Below are 17,584 nucleotides of genomic sequence, written 5' to 3'. Positions count from 1 at the left end.
TAATGTGCTAAACTCATAAAGCTTTTTTAAAGAAGAGATTCTATTACCCTGAATTCCATCACAAAAGCATCTGAAGCTCTTCACAAGCAAATTACATTAATGAATCTTTTTCTTCCCCCATCTTAGTTCAACATTGTAGAAAAAAGACTGGCTGGTCTCAGAGGAGGGGGTGTCACAAAATTACAATCAGGTACATTTCCTGTATAAAAACGTGTTTTTTGATAGTGGACAGCTACTTCTGGGACTGTTTTTTGCAAATGCCCATCTGGCTCTCTAATTTGACTTCATGCCCCTCAGGATCTTCTGTCTTGAGATGGCAGAACATTTTCAGGTCGATGCTCCCAGGCAAATACCCCGCGGTTGGTGACTGGGATGAACCATTATCATGGAGGAGAATGTTCCGGTCTGAGATTAAGTGGAATTCAGGGTTTCATTCTTGGTCTCCCGGCTAAAGGAATCTGAGGGAACTAAAGAGATTTTAGAGAAGGAAAAGCTGGAACATTCCAGACCGAATTTATCATGTAATCAAAAATAAGAAAAGTAAGTTGGACATGGTAAAAATCCTCAACTGAAACTTAACAGAAAATTTGACATATAAAAAGCCAACATCAAAGACTGATTTCAAGAGATTCAATAAGAAAAAACTGTTTATGTTTTAAACAAGGAAATGTAAACCATATGTCTAAGATTGTCATCAACAATTGGGTAGCTTAAAAGAAAGATTGGGGTAGAGCTGAGTATGATGGGATTCTAAAAAGTAAAATTATATAGAAAAAAAACAGTAAATAGGCCATATGAATGAGGTGAGAGAGCAAGAACTGATGTGGAGAAATTAGATGGGGGAGGCAGGCTGATACTTCTGAAATTCTACTCATATCTGGAATGGATTAAAGGGGAGCAATACATACACAATACATATATATACATACAAACTAGAAAGTATAACATTCTCCAAAAACTATAAAGAAATAAGAGGGAGACAGGATAGGATAAGGTGGGATATAAAAGATCATATAGATTGGGATAAATTGTACAAAGAAATAAATAGAAACAAGTAATTTATACAAGAATGAAAAAAAGAATCCTTACTCACACCTCTCTTTTTCTATGCTATTATGCATGCACAAATACTTTTGGTTTTTTTGGAGGGGAGTGTCTGTTAAGATCTCAATAAAAACATGTAAACTTTTAAAATTAATTTTTAAAAATGTAAACATTCTCCCCTTTTAGGGAAGAAAGGAAATTGGTTCAGGATAAATGTTTAGTTCTGATTTTTCCATCGAGGGAAAGTGTTAGAGTTCAAATGTTGGAGTTAGTTCTTCTCAGAGGCACAGCCGGTTTAGAGGCTTGGAGTCCTTCGGATGTCTCCAAATCCAAAGGTTCTGTCCTTCAGCCTCTGCCTCTGCTTTCTTCTGCCTCCAACCAAGACAGAGATGGAAGGTCTCTCTTATCTCCTTCTGGGGAGCCCAGACACCAACTTGCCGCGGAGAGAGGGCTTCTGGCGTAGCTCCACTGAAGTCCGTCAAAAGTGTTCTCTGCAGCAGAGTCGTTCCTCTCGAGTCCAGCGCGATCAGCCAGCCAAGAGGAAAAAAGTGTATTCTGGAATGGCTGTCTCGCCTTATATGTGAACCTTCTGAAAGAATGGGATTATGGGTTTTCTCCCATAGTGCTCTCTGGCCCAAAGAGCTTTAAGGTGTGGACTCTCTTGAAGTTAGAAAGTGTACTTTGTGAAGCTAGCATACTTATGGACTCCAATGAGTAAAGGTGGGAACACAAGCCTTGTCTTGATTAGTTCTACTTAGTACCTTGTTTCAGGTTCTGGCCAAAACAACTTCTTGTAAGATTAGATCAACTCTAATTACTTAGCAGTTAGTAAGGATTCCAACATCTCCCCCTTTCTTTTGTTTTAAAACATAGGGGGTTTCTGAGGGGGTACACATAAATCCATCAATATGGGAGGCATTATACATAATTTACATGAGCACATAGCAATATAACACAGGCTAGTAGTAATGTAACAAATAACAAGAATCAATCTGAAAATTTACACATGTCCCTAAGTCCTAGAAACAGTCCAATAGGATTCCATTGTCCATTAGTTCATGTGCCAGGAATCTAATAATTCTTGTGAGCACAATCAGCAACAGAACCACCCGATATTTCTTGGGTCTTCTCCTTTGTTTCAAGGGTCTGCTCCATCTTTCTGCGATGGACAAGGCGAATGCGGCTCGTAGGCACCCATCTGATTCCTTCTCCACCTGTAGAGATGCAAGCAAATCCTCTCCCCCAAGCAGTTAGCCTATCTGGTCCCTTCCATTCACCACTTTCTGGGTCTCTCCACATCACCTGGCGATTATCTAAAGATAGTGGAGCTGCTCGTACTGGACACTGCTCTTCTGGTGGGTTATAAAACCTGTCTGCTGGAGCCAGTGCATCTTTATCAAAGATTAAAAAATTAATGGTATAGAGAACTAAATTTAGAAGTTCTCTAGGGTTACCCGTGGCTCCCTCTTTCTTTTGTTTTTGGAGGAGTGTCTTAATGTCTCTGTTTCGAAGAGTTCCCATAGTTTCCATCTGTTCGTTCACTTTTCTTAAATCAGTGAGCATCCTCCATTTTCCCGATTTCTTTTTTACAACGAACACTGGTGAATTCCAAGGACTTAGAGAAGGTTGTAAATGCCCTTGTTCAAGCTGCTCCTGTACTATATCTAATAAGGCCTGAATTTTATCGCTACTTAAGGGCCACTGTTCTATCCACACTGGTGTATCAGTTTTCCATTGGATAGGAATAGGTGAAAGTGTTGGCAGGCCTTCAACAGCAGCCCTGCTTAAAAAACCGAAGTACTCATTTTTAACCCCAATTGTTGTAAAACGTCTCTTCCCCACAGATTGATGGGGATTTTTTCAACTATAAAAGGAGTAAAAACTCCTGTTTTGCCTTCAAAAGTCCATCTCATAGGGGCAGCACTACAGCACTAACTTCAGCTGCTATTGATCCTCCTACTCCAGACATATAGGTGTCTGCTTTAATCTTTGGCCAGTGACTGGGCCAACTGGCACCTCTAATAACTGTATGATCCGCACCTGTGTCTACCAATCCTTCCAATGATAGGCCATTTATATAGATAGTGAGCATAGGTCGGTCAGCCGTTACTGCTGCTGTCCAATATATTTCTGGTTTTTGTGGTCTGGAGTCAGAACCTGGGTGACTATCACAAGGCTGCTTATTAGGATTCTGTATGAGTAAACCTGATGCTACTACGTCTCCTGGGTGATAAGTCACACATTGTCTACCTGTATTAGTGACTGGGATATTATCTACACATTCCCCAGTTTCCCACATCAGTGTGTGGATGGTCACTGTTTTGTACATACAAGGAGGTGAAATGGTCAAGCCTACTGTGCCTGGAGGTAGGGGATCCATAGGCTGGAGAGGAACAGATTTCACCTCTCCAGGGGGTATCTCAGTTGTCCCAGCTGCATACAGCTCTATTCTCCCCAATTGTAATTCCCTTCTGCCATCAGGTTGCTTCCTGGCTGGTTGACTGTGTAATCCCCTTCTCCCATCATATGGCTTTCTGGCTGATTGGTCATGTCTGGGTACTGGACTTCTAGGCACTCTCTGGGTGCACCATTGGCTGCCATCATGCCCCAAGTGTTTTTTGCCTTGGGCCCTGGGGCTGGGCCCCCCATCCTGCTTCCCTGAATCTGTCTACATTCTGAGGCCCAATGGAAGCCTCTGTTGCATTTTGGACATGGGGTTTGGGGTCTTGTTCTCCCACCTTGTCTTCCCATTCTATCTCTATACCAACATTGAGCTTTCAGATGTCCTACTTTTCCACACTGAAAGCATCTACGAGTCTCTCTGGAAGTCCCTTGCCAAGAGGGACTCTGTCTTCTCATGTTTGGATTTTGGGAAGTCTGCATCATAGCCTGGCTATAAAAGGCACCTGTGCCCACTGTGGCACAGCGTCTTATGAGTTCCTCTAAAGGAGCATCCTTGCGCAGTCCTAGTATAATTCTTCTGCAAACCTCATTAGCATTTTCCTTAGCAAGTTGCCTTATCAAAATGTCTGTTATTGCATTTTCTCCATTTGTTCTTATGATAGCTGTCTGTAAGCGTCCCACAAAGTCAGCAAAGGGTTCATTTGGCCCTTGTGTTATTTTTGTGAAGGCCCCCCCCCTTTGTCGTCTTTATTGTGGAGGGAAGCCCACGCTTTGATAGCATTATCAGCAATTTGCTGATATGCTGCTACAGAATAACTAATTTGTGCTGTGACATCTGCATAAGGACCTGTACCTGTTAGTAGGTCACAGGTGATTGCCGTATGAACTCCACTTTGAATATTTTGTTGGGCTTGTATCCTACAGAGCTCACTATATTCAGAAAGCCACAAGTAGTTCTGTCCAGGTTCTAGGCATATTTTTGCTATCGATTTCCAGTCATTAGGGGTCAAGATTTCAAAAGACAAATTTTGTAATAGCATCTTAACATAAGCTGATGTAGCCCCATAAAGAGTGCAAGCTTTTTTCAGGTCTTTGAGGATTTCTATATCAAAAGGTGAGTATCTTCTACTTTCTTGACCTGAAGAATTAAACTGTTGAATTACAGGAAAAATGTGGTGTTGAAATTCTGATACATTTTTCCCTTCTTCTCTGGCCTTAATTAGTCCCTTTTGCAATCTACTCATAGGAGGAGCTGGATGCTGGGGGGGAGGTGCTGGATGCCGGGGGGGAGGTGCTGGAGCTGTCACTGCCCCCCCCCACTACCCCTCCTCCCTCCATCCCGGAGGGTGGAGTTGATGAAGGAGAGTCAATTACCTGCTCCTCAGGTGGGGCTGAGGCTGCCTCAGATTCACCCCACCCTTGAGCCTCACTTAAGTCTCCCTGCCCTGTGGGGATATGGCCATTAATCTGTTCTTTGTCTTCCTCCTTTATCTCAGGCTTCCCCCTTTGGCTATCCCAGTATTTTAAGGCCATCTGTATTGTATTGTATAAATAGAACACTGCAATGGAAACTGAACGAGGACCGTTTTCATTGTTATATGCAGAGATCTGTTGACCAACCAATGCCCAGTTTTTTAGAGAGATTTGCTTTTCCTCTAAGAACCAAGGGGAGGTGCGTTTTAATGTAGCCAGAAGTCTAGCTGCCTGTCCCCAAGTTACAAGTAGCCCTTGATCTTCTATGAGCTTAAGCAGGCTTTCTATAGCACCACTCTTGGGTGGGTCTGGGGTTGGGGGGGTTGGGGTGGGGGATGGAGAATCTTTACCTAGGATCTGTCCCATTTCAGCCAAAAAAGGTTGTACTCACTCAGTTCCTGGTCACTGGAGACTTCTTCAGTGAAAGTAGGGTCCTTGGTTCCCACGCTTGGGCGCCAAATGTTAGAGTTCAAATGTTGGAGTTAGTTCTTCTCAGAGGCACAGCCGGTTTAGAGGCTTGGAGCCCTTCGGATGTCTCCAAATCCAAAGGTTCTGTCCTTCAGCCTCTGCCTCTGCTTTCTTCTGCCTCCAACCAAGACAGAGATGGAAGGTCTCTCTTATCTCCTTCTGGGGAGCCCAGACACCAACTTGCCGTGGAGAGAGGGCTTCTGGCGTAGCTCCATTGAAATCCGTCAAAAGTGTTCTCTGCAGCAGAGTCGTTCCTCTCGAGTCCAGCGCGATCAGCCAGCCAAGAGGAAAAAGTGTATTCTGGAATGGCTGTCTCGCCTTATATGTGAACCTTCTGAGAGAATGGGATTATGGGTTTTCTCCCATAGTGCTCTCTGGCCCAAAGAGCTTTAAGGTGTGGACTCTCTTGAAGTTAGAAAGTGTACTTTGTGAAGCTAGCATACTTATGGACTCCAATGAGTAAAGGTGGGAACACAAGCCTTGTCTTGATTAGTTCTACTTAGTACCTTGTTTCAGGTTCTGGCCAAAACAACTTCTTGTAAGATTAGATCAACTCTAATTACTTAGCAGTTAGTAAGGATTCCAACAGGAAAGATAATTAAGGTGTACTAAGCCAAATGAACACGGTTTTAAATTATAGTTTTTTATATATAAAACATATGCATGGGTAATTTTTCAACACTGACCGTTGCAAAATCTTCTGTTCCAATTTTTCCCCTCCTTCCTCCCACCTCCTACCCTAGATGGCAGGCAATCCCATACATGTTAAATATGTTAAATACAATATATGTATACATATTTATACAGTTATCTTGTTGCACAGGAAAGATCGGATTTGGAAAGAAGGTAAAAATAACCTGAGAAGAAAAAAACAAAAATGCAAGCAAACAATAACGGAAAGAGTGGAAATGTTGTATTATGGTCCATACTCATTTCCCAGTGTTCTTTCTCTGGGTGTAGCTGGTTCTGTTCATTACAGATCAATTAGAACTGATTTGGATCCTCTCATTGTCAAAGAGAACCACGTCCATCAGAATACATCCTCATACAGTGTTGTTGCTGTGTATAATGATCTCCTGGTCCTGCTCATTTCACTCAGCATCAGTTCATGTAAGTCTCTCCAATCCTCTCTGTATTCATCCTGCTGGTCATTCCTTACAGAACAATAATATTCCATAACATTCATATACCACAATTTACCCAACCATTCTCCCATTGATGGGCATCCATTCAATTTCCAGTTTCTAGCCACTACAAACAGGGCTGCCACAAACACCAAATGAACACCCTTAAGGAGGAAGTGAAATGAAGCACACTTTGGGAAAGAAGAAGACCCCGCTGTGGAGGGCACAAGGTTACATTTCCAGATACTGGAAGCATTTTTGCAGCACAGTAAGGCTTGCAAAGCACTTTACAAACATGATCTCATTTTATCTTTGCATTGAACTTGGAGAACAGTGCTATTATGATCCCCATTTCATAGAGGAAGGGGAAGAGACCGGGGATTGTCCAGAGGCACTCAGCTCGGAAGTGTTCTGGACAAATCAAACTCAAGCCTTTCGTTCGCCAGTCCAGCGCAGCACTGGCTGGACCACCCAGTATTCTGCGGTTCTCCCAGAACTAACTGTACAATTATCACCAATGGTTGAGAAGACCAAAGTGGGGGAACAGGTCGGGGGTTCCTCGCTATCACCCACTGACTTCAGAGAGTGCCAATGACAAGAACAGATTGGCTTGGTTGGCTTATGAAGATGGTTTCTGAGAATGTGATTTAGGTTTCCAGATGAAGAATTGCAATAGAGGGATGACAAAATGCTGACTGGAGACTTAGCACACTGAATAAAGAGAAAATTCCATATTCTCTATGACATGTCAATCTAATTTAAAAAGGATGAGAAAGGGAGAAGACTATGCATATCCTCCCTCCCCCCACATTATAACAGTTAAGCAGAGTTGCGACCAAAATGAAACAATAGCAGACCAGAAGTTCCCAAGAGGCTAACATCTCTAAAAGGAGCCTAAGTTATGAAATATTCACAAAAATCACTCAAAATTCAGGCATCTAAAAGGAGAATTAGAAGAACAAACGGACATCATCCCCAAGGGTAATGTTGACACTTGCTGAGACAAAACCCAAACTGGAGCACAAACTGGTGAACTGAAATCCAGGACTAGACCATTATATAGGACTTAAAAAAAATCAGAATAAGCAAAAGCTTTGTAGATGAAAAGCGAATCTGTTGCAAGCAAATGGACTGGGGAAGAAGCACATAGGGGACAGTGTTGATCTAAAATTAAAGGAGGGATGCTTTCATCCTGAGAGGACTTGCTCACTTGCTTGGGACCCAAAGATGCCACAGGAGCCATTCCCAGCAGGATATGGACCTGGCATCTCCTAAAATCCTCCTCCCACTTTGGCTCAACTTCCATGGCAGCCAACTGCTGCTGCCCAGCACCACTGAATGATGAACAGCTCCTTGGGTCTTTACTTATTCAGTGATGCACTTGCCAGACCTTTTGTTAATTATATCTATTTATCTGTGCCAGTTCAAAATAAAAATGGACAGTTGTTTTTTGCCAACCTCACACTCACTATTTATCCACCAAAAAAAGAGATGTCTCTACATTGGTAATTTTCCAAAATTTCCTTTGTTTTTCCAAATACACTTAATATAGTTTCTAACATTTGTTTCTTTTTTTTATTAAATTATATTTCAAAGTTTTTTATTTTCAAAATGTATGTAAAATTTTAAATATTCATCCTTTAAAAACCTTGTATTCCAAAATTTTTTTCTGCCTCTCTTTCTCCCATCCCCTCCCTTAGAGGGCAAGTCATGCAATATATGTTAATCATGTGCAACTCTTCTTATACATATTTCCACAATTATCATGCTGCACAAGAAAAATCAGATGAAAAAGGGAAAAAAATGCAAAAGCAAGCAAATAATAACAAAAAAGGTGAAAATATTATGTTGTGATTCACACTCAGTCCCCATAATTCTTTTTTATGGATGTAGATGGCTCTCTCCATCACAAGCCCATTGGAACTGGTCTGAATTATCTCACTGTTGAAAAGAGTCACATCCACCAGAACTGATCATTGTACAATCTCCCAACTTTTTGCTAAGATTTTATATTTCAAGTTTTTCTGCCTCTCTCCCTTACCTCTCCCCTCCCCAAGACAGCAAGAATTCCAGGTTAAAGATATATAGTCCTTTCAAACATGTTTCCATATTTGTCATATTATACAAGAAAAATCAGACCAGAAGGGAAAAACCCACAAGAAATAAAAAGCAAGCAAGCAAGCAAAAAAAGGTGAAAATAGTATGCTTTAATCCACATTCAATCTCCATAGTTCTCTCTATATATGTAGATGGCATTAAGAAAGACTTTTAATGACTCTCAGTGGAATACCTTGAAAAATAAATGGATGGAGTTTAAGATATGAACTCCTGAAGCTTTGTTATAGAAGACATTGAGTGATTTTACCCAAATATGGTACTTTTACTTACTGTCAGTTTCAGGGTATTTTGATCTCAGGATGTCTAGAAATTTTCATGGGTATTGTTCAACAATTAGGAAATTCACACTTTTTTCTATAATTGAAATTTAAAACTGTTATTTGGATTCATTAAGTCTTACAATGTTTAGGAGGTGGCATCACAGCATATATTTTAATTTAATTCCTCTTTGGGAAGACCATCTACCTTCTGATGATCTGGTTGCTGTGGAATAGTTGTAGTGTTTTGACTAATGGGACACAAACTTTTCCTGAACAGGGAAATTTCCAAAGCTGCCTTAAAAACCTGGACTAGATGACAACTAAGGCAGTTTCTTACTCTCAATATATGCTCAAATATGATACGCTGGTCAGAATTATAGGGCTTTGGGTCAAATGTTTAGTGTGTGTGTGTGGATAGTCAAGGGTACATGACTTGCCCAAGATCACACAGCTAGTAAAAGTCAATTGTCTTGAGACCTCATTTGAACTCAGATTCTCATGGCAGGGCTGATGCTCTACCCACTGTGCCATTTTGCTTCTCCACTGGTGCTTATTCTTTTTTTTATTTTACATTTTTATTAAAGCTTTTTATTTTTCAAAACATATGCGTGAACAATTCTTCAAATTCAAATTCAAAACCCTTACAAAACCCTGTGTTCCATTTACCCCTACCCCATCCCCTCTCTCCCCTAGATGGCAAGTAGTCCAATATTTGTTAAACATGGTAGAAATGTATATTAAATCTAATATATGTATATGTTATTTATATAATAATCGTGCTGCACAAGAAAAAAAAGAGAAGCAAAATGAAATGCAAGCAAATGTCAACAAAAGAGTGAGAATGTTATGCTATGAACCATCCTCAATTCCCCCAGTTCTCTCTGGGTGTAGATGGATTTTTTCATCACTGAACAATTGGAACTGGTCTGAATCATCTCATTGTTGAGAGCCACGTCCATCAGAATTGATCATCATATACTCTTGTTTTTGCCATGTACAATGATCTGGCTCTGCTCATTTCCCTCAGCATCAGTTCCTGTTAGTCTCTCCAGGCCTCTCTGAAATCATCCTGCTGGTCGTTTCTTACAGAACAAAAATATTCCATAACATTCATATACCATAGTTTATTCAGCCTTTCTCCAACTGATGAACATCCACTCATTTTCACTGGTGCTTATTCTTTAGTGTAGGAGTCTCGTCTTTATACATAATACTTTTGGTTTATTCTTTATTCTTTAGAAAAAGGAGTCTCCTCTATATACATAATCCTTTTAATTTACTTTACCAAAAACAAGAATTTACTTAGTTGTAATAAACCAGTAATATAGATTCTAAAATCATTCATTCTCTTTCAACCAATTGAGAGGAATATTTGTGAAAGATGATTAAATAGCTGACTCCTAATGATTAAGAATTGTTTATAGGCAAGGGAAATTTGCTGAGAACAAGCATAATACAATCAGTGAATCAACCATGAAATATTTTATTTGTGAGAATAGCAGCGGAGGTTTTAGCAAAATGTTATTCATTGCAAGTGAGAAGTTTTTGTAATTAAAAATATTGGTGAGACAAAAAGACAAAGGTGATTATTCATTCTCTGAAACAATCATACTTTATACAAAGAAATTTTGTAATTTTCTGAGTATTATTTTTTCAAAAATGATATCTCCCACTGAAGGCAATAAAGCTATGGGGATGCTTCTAAAACTGTGATTCTCTTGAACTAGGTTTTTCTTTGTTTCTGCACAGTGATCAGGAGACAGGAGCCATATTTATATTTCATTCTAGACTTAGAAAACCACTGGGAAAAAGAAATTTAGAATATTGAAAATTTTATTGCTGATTTTATGGTTTTATAAAACACAGGCTTTTAATTATCCCTTACGATTTTTTCCTCCCCCAAATGACCAATTTTTTGGCAAAGTTCAATCATCAATAAATGAGGTCTCAGCTCCTCGGTAAACCAAAAGACCTTAAGGTGAAGTAATCTAGCCTTTTTTAAAAAGCTTTTCTGGGAAGACAGAACAAAGAATAGGGAACATTTTAAAATGAAAATAATATTATTGGTTACCAATTCAGAAGCATCATGGGCAACAAAACCAACATGATTAATTGTATATTGGGGATAGCAACAATCCTTCTTTCCATCCTTTCTATCAGGAAAGGTTGATTGATAAGAGTCCATCTGTTCATAAGTGGAATAGAGATAACAGACTTCTTTGACATGGAGTGACTCACAGAAAAGCTAAACTTCTGAATCTAAGAGGTTACAAATTTCCACTAACTATTTAAGGACAGTCAGCAGTGTGGAGATAACACATTTCCTTCAGATAAATGTAACATAAGGAAACTAAACTCTAAACTCAAGATAGCAGACTTCTTTTAAATAAAGTGTTCAAGAAGAAAACCAAATCTTTTTTTTTATTTTGCATTAACATTTTTAATTTAGTATTTTCTTTCCCCCCAATTACATGCAAAAACAATTTTTAGTGTACTTTAAAAATAAAAGAAAACTTTGAGCTGCGAATCTTCTCCATCTTTCCCCTACTCCTCTCATTAGGAAGGCAAGCAATTTGCTATATATATGCAGTTATGCAAAACATATTTCCAGGTTAGTCATGTTGCAAAAGAAAACACAGATGGTGCCGTGAATAGAGCACCAGCCCAGAATCAGGAGCATCTGAATTCAAATCTGGCCTCAGACACTTAACACTTACTAGGTGTGACCCTAAGCAAGTCACTTAAGGCCAATTGCCTCACCCCCAAAAATAGTTTTTTAAAAAAGAAAACCCAGACCTAAAAACCCCCCCAGAAAAATAAAGGAAAAGTCATCGATCTGTATCCTCAGTTCTTTCTTGGGAGATGGATAGGATTTTTTCATCATCCTCCAGAATTGCCTTAGATCACTCTATTTCTGAGAATAGCTGTCATTCATTGTTGATCAAAAGTATTATTGTTATTATTTATGACATTCTCCTGATTCTACTCATTTCATTTTGCACTAGTTCATGTAGGTCTTTCCAGGTTTTTCTGAGAGCATCTTGCTCATCATATTTATATTAGCTCAATAATTATAATATTATTATATAATTATATACATAATATAAATATATTATAATCTTATACAATTTGTTTTAGCCATTTCTCAATTGATATACATCCCCCAAGTTTCCAATATTTTTTGCCATTACTAAAAGTGCTGCTATAAATATTTTTGTACATATAAATCCCTTTCCTTTTGGAGACAGACCTTTCCTGCTGACCCTCTAAGTTGTCATGGGCTGGAAAATTGTTTCACATTCTCATTCTGTGGATTAAGAATAACCAGAATTTGTTTTGAGGAATTATTTTAAGTTTTTTGGAGGGATTTTGGGAAGAACTCACATGAGCCTCTGCCATCTTGGTTCCTCCCCCAATTATGATTTTTCACCTGAGAAAATACTTTTCTATTCCTATTTTTGTCCTGTATATTTTTAAAGGAAGGAACCTATAAACGGAAAATGATGAATTTACCTTCCAACCTGGAAATGACTTATCACTTATTAACTATTATTCTCTGCTTTGGAAATATAGTAGATGAATGATAAGAGGAAGGGATGTTGTCAATACAGAATACCACATGAACAGAAAGAGACACCAGGTGAAGAGCTTGGGAAATAGAAGAAGGAATGAGAGGACAATGATGGGGCTTTCAGGTCTCCAGACGTCTCCTACAGCTCTTGGTCTGCCCCAAACAGAGCACTTTGTAATATCTTGCCTTCTGTTGTATAAATTCATTCTTCAAAAGTTGGAATAATCAAACAAAGGAGCAATTTTCATCTCAGATTGATTCTCACCAACAGGAAAAACTAGTTTTGGGGTGGAAATGATGGGAACCCACTGGATTTCCTCCTCCTGGGATCAGTGATATAAAGAGAGAAATCTGACCCTCAACTGATGTGCAGCCTATAGGGAAAACAGTTTTCAAGGGGTCCAGAGGAAGATCGATGGAGGCTCTTATGAGATAAAATGCTGTAGAGGAAATCAGCCCAGGAGACAGAGGAGATACCCAGGAATAAAACTCTGAAGGCACAAAGAGAAATCAGATTTGTCTGGAAATGCTCATGAGGATATAGAGAGAATTTACCCACCAAGTCAGATGGTAAAAGAATATATACAATAGGGAGAGGCCAGGCTAGACCAGGTGACAATGTGAATTTTAAAACATTACAGAGTTTTATAAAAATAACATCACAAAAGCAAAAGCTCAGAGTGAGAACTCCAAAAAGGCTTTTACAAATTCTATTAGGATGTACAAAAATATCGCTAAGTATTTTTGGAAGTGGCAAGTTGAAAGGAAGACAATCAATTGGAAAATGACTTCAGTTACAGTCCATGGAGTGTACCATGCTATACTGTACATGGGATACTCAGAGGAAATGACAAAATGGATGGTTTCAGAGAACTTGGGGATACTTGTAAGAACTGATGGAGAAGGAAGCGCGCCAGAACAAAGCATACAGTAAGCACAGCATTATACGCCTAGAAGGTTCGAAATCCTTAAGATCAGTGCAATGACCAGCCATGATTCCTGAGGCACCACAACAGACTCATGATGCAGAATGGATCTCCGCTTGGACAATCAGGGGCTTCTTTTTTTGGTTTCGTCATGTTCTTTTGTTACAAAGTGACTTGTATTTCTTTTATTTCCCCCAATGGGGGGAAAGGGTAGAAAAAGAGTAAAGGACAATTTTAAAAAAGTGTTCGAGAATGTCTGGAGAAAGAAGCCAGATAAAAGAAGGGGTGAGACTTTTGCTCAAGAAGAAGGGAATGACAAGTGCCAAGAGAGAAGTAGCAGAGCTGTTCCAAAGGGGGACAAAGTGGGGGACGAGTTTACAACAATAAATGAAGGTCCCTGTTTGTCCATAAACCCACCGGTATGGACTTTCAGGGTTTTCATGATTTAAAAAAATTGGGGGGTGATTGTAACATTGGGCCACAAAATTGCCTTCATCTGTACCTTGAGGTACAGTGTTATTTCCAGAAACTGCTTGTGTTTTCTTTCTGCTTCTAACAATTTCTGTACAACAATAACTACGAGATTACGCGATGGTCAACTGTGATGGATTTGGCTCTTCTCAGCTGTACGGCAGTTCAGGGCAATCCCAAAACACTTGAGATGGAAGGTGCCATTCACATTTAGATTGAGAACAATGGAGACTAAATGTAGATTGAATCTTAGTAGTTTCCCCTTTTTCTTTCTCATGGTTTTTTCCCTTTTGGTCTGATTTTTCTTGCACAACATGACAAATATGGAAATATGTCTAAAAGAATTGCACATGTTTAATCTATAACAGATTACTTGCTGTCTTGGGGAGGAGGGAGGAGAGGAAGGGAGCAAAGGAGAAAAAATTGAAGTACAAAGTTTTCCAAAGATGAATATTGAAACTATCTTTCCATGTATTTGGAAAAATAAAATATTATTGAAAATGAAAAAAATAAAAATAAAAATTATCCCTCCGAGCAACAACAACAAAAAACAAAATTCAAATATGCTGGAGCTGCAATTAGAATCACACGAGATCTATCAAGCTTACAATAAAAGACTCCAGGATTTTGTTGCAAACAAATCTGAACTCAATAGAAAATTTGATATGGAAGAGTCAACATCAAAGTCTAATTTCAAGGGACTCAACAAGGACAAACTGTTTATGTTTTTATTCATGAAAATGTGAACCATATGTCTAAGACTGACATCAGTAATTGCGTAGTCCAAAAGAAAGACTGGGGCAGAGCTGTGTATGATGTGACTCTAAAAAGCAAAACTGTGTAGGAAAAGGTAAAAGTGGTAATTATGTTATATGAATGAGGTGCAAGAGCAAGAACTGACAAGGAGGAATTAGAAGGGGGAAGAGGGCTGGTAGTTCTGGAACCCTACTCACATCTGGAATGGATTAAAGAGGGAACAATACATGCATACAAATGTGTGTGTGTGTGTGCCCCAAGAAAGGTATGGCACCCTCCAAAATCTATAAAGAAATCAGGGGAGGGGGGGAGGAATAGAATTAAGTGAGGGGAGAAGAAAGGGAGGAATATAAAAAGGTATATAGATTAACAGGAGTGAGATAAGGTGTGTAGATTAATGGGAAAGGGATAAAGAGGGAGGATATGGGTGTGATAGGATAGGTGGGGTACATAAGAATGTGTAGATTAAGGGGGAGGAGGATAAAGTGCGTTAGCTAATGGGAATGGGATAAAAATGGAAAGAGTAGGGAGAAATCCTTGAGGGAGGAAGAGGAAGGTAAATAGGTAGAAATAAAGTAGAAGAGTTAGCAGGAATAAGAAACAAAAGATATACATTAACACAATAACAATAATCAGGAGTAGAATTTATTAGGAAAAAAAAGTAGGGGTAATCATTGATCCCAGACAAAGTCAAAGATTCAAATAAGAGAGAAATCTACATTATATGTTAGCCATATTAATATTGTTTTAGGTGTATGTTGTGAGTGTGTGTGTGTATGTATTTACAGAAATATATCCAAGTTTGACTATGGCCTGCTTGGGGGAAGTGGGGAGGAAGAAAAAAGAACAAAAGGAATTACAAGGAAGCGAAGAAAAGATGGACAGTTCTGAATACAGTGTCTTCCACTATGATAGATGCTTTCATGAAATGGAAATTTATTGTTCCATATTTTGAATCCTCCCCGATGTTCTTTCTGCTGGGCGCATGACAATATTTTTCTTTTTCTATTTTGTATTTAAGTTTTTAAAATATCTGTGTTTCTCCTCCCTCCAACTGGGAAATGACCACTGGAAGCCCGGATTGTGGGGAGAGAGAGGAGAAAGGATAGGAAAAGATGCCATTTGAGGGTCCAAGTCTAGCCTCTCCCTCCTCCAGGGGATAAGAAATAACAGATGCTAAGAAAGCCCAGAGAATGATGGGACAAAGGCCAAGGTTGAGAGCAGGACATACACTGGATTTGGACTCGGACAGACAATAAATTAACTTGACCTGTAGAAGCGTGGGGTCTTTTCCAGCCTCTTGGACCTTACAAGGAGCCTGAGACTGACGGGGAGATCATGGGGCAGCCAAGGAATTTGGGAGATTCCCATTTGCTCAAAGGAAAGACTCTGGGAAAACACCTGACACAGAGGAGCCAAGTGATCTTTCTCACAGGCAAGAGTGGGTTTTAGACCTTCCCCTCACTACAGACCTTAGTCTCCATCCCTGGGCACTGAGCAAACTCAGGAGGCAGAGGAAAGGAGGAGGCTGAGATGCCCGGGGGAGGGGGGGAGGGAAAGGCACAGAGTAGTCATGTTTACCCACAGACACCAGGTTCTCTCCAACATCATGTCCCTATACGGGGTGATTTGAGCCCCTTCGTGTAAAGTCCAGTCACAGACCTGATGTCCCCGAGTGCTCAGGCTCCATGGGAGACCCAGAGTTGGCTGGGGGTGTGGGGAGAGAGAGCAGGAGCCAGGGGAGGGAAAGGGCTTCCAAAAGGGTGGAAAAAATGGAGAGGGGGTTTAGAGGCAGGAATAAAGCAGGGTCTGGAGGAGAAGGAAAAAAGGGGGCAATTCGCCTATTTGGCACAATGCACAAACCCAGGCAAGCACACGCGCACACATGCACAAACCCAGGCAAGCACACGCGCACACATGCACAAACCCAGGCAAGCACACGCGCACACATGCACAAACACAGGCAAGCACACGCGCACACATGCACAAACACAGGCAAGCACACGCACACACATGCACAAACACAGGCAAGCACACGCGCACACATGCACAAACCCAGGCAAGCACACGCGCACACATGCACAAACACAGGCAAGCACACGCGCACACATGCACAAACACAGGCAAGCACACGCGCACACATGCACAAACACAGGCAAGCACACGCGCACATGCACAAACACAGGCAAGCACACATACACATGCACAAACACAGGCAAGCACACATACACATGCACAAACACAGGCAAGCACACACGCACACATGCACAAACACAGGCAAGCACACGCGCACACATGCACAAACCCAGGCAAGCACACGCGCACACATGCACAAACACAGGCAAGCACACGCGCACACATGCACAAACACAGGCAAGCACACGCGCACACATGCACAAACCCAGGCAAGCACACGCGCACACATGCACAAACACAGGCAAGCACACGCGCACACATGCACAAACACAGGCAAGCACACGCGCACACATGCACAAACACAGGCAAGCACACGCGCACATGCACAAACACAGGCAAGCACACATACACATGCACAAACACAGGCAAGCACACATACACATGCACAAACACAGGCAAGCACACACGCACACATGCACAAACACAGGCAAGCACACGCGTGCACACGCCCAGTTGGACACCGAGGGCTATGGTGAGCAGGGGGATTTATTTCTAAACCCCAAGGACCAGGGTGACCCACTTTGCCAGGCTGGGGCTCTGCTGCAGCCACAGGCCGGCCCGTGTCTCAGAGTCATGGGCCCGCTCCCGGCCAACTCCCGACCCGCTACACTCAAAGCCCAGCTCAGCCTCTTGCTTGCTGGGCTCAGGGGGCCACTGGCCTACGAGGGGAGCCGCCTGGAATAAGGAACCTCGGACCTCTCGGTTTATGCCCACTCGGGAGAAAGAGGCCCGGGGTTCAAACCCCAGGGATGGAGCAAGAATCTTGGGGGGGGG

At 40.9% G+C, this 17,584-nt stretch overlaps 1 protein-coding gene across 2 annotated transcripts in view; it reads left to right on the top strand.

The window, feature by feature from the left end:
- LOC127556826 (zinc finger protein 883-like) overlaps window positions 1–17,584 on the top strand; it is a 64,904-nt gene that overhangs the window by 31,225 nt on the left and 16,095 nt on the right. The window lies entirely within an intron of this gene.

Source organism: Antechinus flavipes, chromosome 3 (genome assembly GCF_016432865.1).
Source record: "Antechinus flavipes isolate AdamAnt ecotype Samford, QLD, Australia chromosome 3, AdamAnt_v2, whole genome shotgun sequence".
Classification (NCBI taxonomy): domain Eukaryota; kingdom Metazoa; phylum Chordata; class Mammalia; order Dasyuromorphia; family Dasyuridae; genus Antechinus; species Antechinus flavipes.
The sequence above is the reverse complement of the archived record's forward strand: the minus strand, read 5'-3'. Positions and strand labels throughout refer to the sequence as shown.